The following is a 2,469-nucleotide window of genomic DNA, read 5'->3' as shown; positions in this document are numbered from 1 at the left end:
GGCACTTGTCTAAGACCATAGTTCTAGTGGGCAGGGAATATAAAATACTTATTTTTCTGTGTTTATTTGTTTGTTTTTATTTGGGTGTATGTGTATGTGGGCATGTGTTGCTGAGGCATGCATTTGGTGGTCAGAAGACAGCTTGCAATAGTCAGTTCTCTCTTTCTACCACATGGATGTCCAGAATCAGACAGAGTAGATATTTGAATCTAGAATAGCGCACCATGGAACTCACATTCTACAAATGACTAAATTTTAGTGACAAGGGGATGTTTTAATGACTCCTCATACGTTACATACTTTTCTAACCTTTTTTTTTCCATAATGTCAATCCTATGATTTAATATGCCATATATCTATTGAGTACCTCCTGTAAACCAGATGATATTTTAATTTTAGCAGTAACATTTAATGTTGTAATTCTTCAAAATGACTAACATAGATATTGTGAGAGGATTAAGAAACAATTAAATGTTAAATTGCATGACATCAACTGCAAGTACCCTAGTATCATGCAAGATAGGTTTTGTTATGGCTGGATTGTTATAAGTGAGGGAAAGTAGGCATTATAGGTTGTCGTGCGACATTGCAAAGGATGGAATTAAGAAAATGAGGAGGAAACACCTGCTGGTGCTTTTCAAGTCTTTATGTAATTAAGGTTTCAAACCTTGTGAACACAGCCCTTCCTGCTCTATTGACTGAGGAAAATTTTTAGCAGGGCAGGCTTGTTGTTCTGTAATACAAGTTAGCATTTTCAGTGACATAGTTCTACAACATCTAGGAGACTTTCTTCATTTTGTACCCTAAAACAGGCTTGACGCTTGAGCTGCTAGTCTCCTCACCTTCTGGATGAGAAAACAGAGTCTCAGAGATGCCAAGAAACTCACTAAAGGGCAAATCACTGGGAAAAAGAGAGCTGTTTGGTGTTTGTCTGTTGAGTTAAATTGCTACTTTTAGGTCCATGTGATCCTTCTCTCAGACATTCCTCTAATTTGTCAAGCCAAACCACATTTTTTTTTTTTAAGAAGACTACTTTGGCCGTCTCTATAGCCTATACAAAAAGTTCATCAAATTATGTTCTTGATTTTCCCCACCTAGGACTCAGTGCTGTTTTTGACCTTGAAAGCCTTCACTAACCTTCAAAACGTCAACACAGAAAGCCAAAACTCAGTGAAAACACATCATTCCCCATACAGTCTAGAGTAAGAATAGCCACAATTATCCTTGTTTGGCTTCTTTGTCACATGGCCTACTAAAATCCTGTTGGACCTTAATAAGGTACAAAGGTCCCTCCAATTGGATACCTGTATAGGAATAAGTACTATTTAAATAAGACTCAGTAGAAAGAACAGTTTCACAGACACACCTGTTACTCCATGAGGAGTTGTATCTTCCAACAAGATTGACTGACTGGATTATTCGAGGCCATTTTGACTTTCAGCCTTAACTAAAGCCTCTGTGTTCTAGGCTTAACAGAGAGAAGATAGAAAACCTTGAGCTCTCCTTTGAGGTTATGTGATGAAGTCGCTATTATACCATAATTAGTTGTTTAGTGTATCCAGGAGGGCTAATGGTCCAGCCCATGGGAACACAGAAGCTTTATACTTTCCTTTAATCAAAGATCTTGATGAAAAGTCTAAAATTTCCTCTTTATCAATGTAAGCTGATCTATCTAAATAGATGCCACCTAGGCCAACGTAGGTGACTACTTATACTCTTAAAACATTTGTAAATACCTCTTTAATGTATTTCTTTCCCTCAAACTCCTGAAATTGTTCTGTAGTACAAGTTAATTATATGAATCAAACTACAATAGAAGGCTACTCTATGTTTCTTAATGCTACGCACAGCCATATTAGTACAACCTTTACAGTAAGGATTTACAACACATACATTAACATATATTGGCCCGTACCTAACAAAAATCAACTCTAAAGTCCTCATTTTACTCTAAAGTGTACCTTTGTTCTCAGCAGTTACAATTCTAAGAAACAGCAGTACTTTACCCATCTCCCCATCAAATCAAACAACCTCACTTTCCTATTCTGAACAAAAACAGACTTTATGTAGCAGGTTGAAAGGGAAAGGACTGAAGGAGCTGAAGGGGTTTGCAACCCACAGGAAGAACAACAATATCAACCAACCAGACACCCAAGAGCTCCCAGGGACTAAACCACAAACAAAAGAGTACACATGGAGGGACTCATGGTTCCAGCCACATATGTAGTAGAGGATGGCCTTGCCAGACATCAATGGGAGGAGAGGCCCTTGGCCCTGGGAAGGCTCAATGTCCCAGTGTAGGGGAATGCCAGGGTGAGGAGGCAGGAGTGGGTGAGTGGGTAAGTAGGTAAGTGGGTAGGGGAACACTCTCATAGAAGCAGGGGGAAGAGGGTTGGATGGGGGGGTTGTGGAGGGGAAACCAGGAAAGGGGATAATATTTGAAATGTAAATAAATAAAATAACCAATAA

Source organism: Mastomys coucha, chromosome X (genome assembly GCF_008632895.1).
Source record: "Mastomys coucha isolate ucsf_1 chromosome X, UCSF_Mcou_1, whole genome shotgun sequence".
NCBI lineage: Eukaryota > Metazoa > Chordata > Mammalia > Rodentia > Muridae > Mastomys > Mastomys coucha.
Note: the sequence above shows the minus strand (reverse complement) of the source record.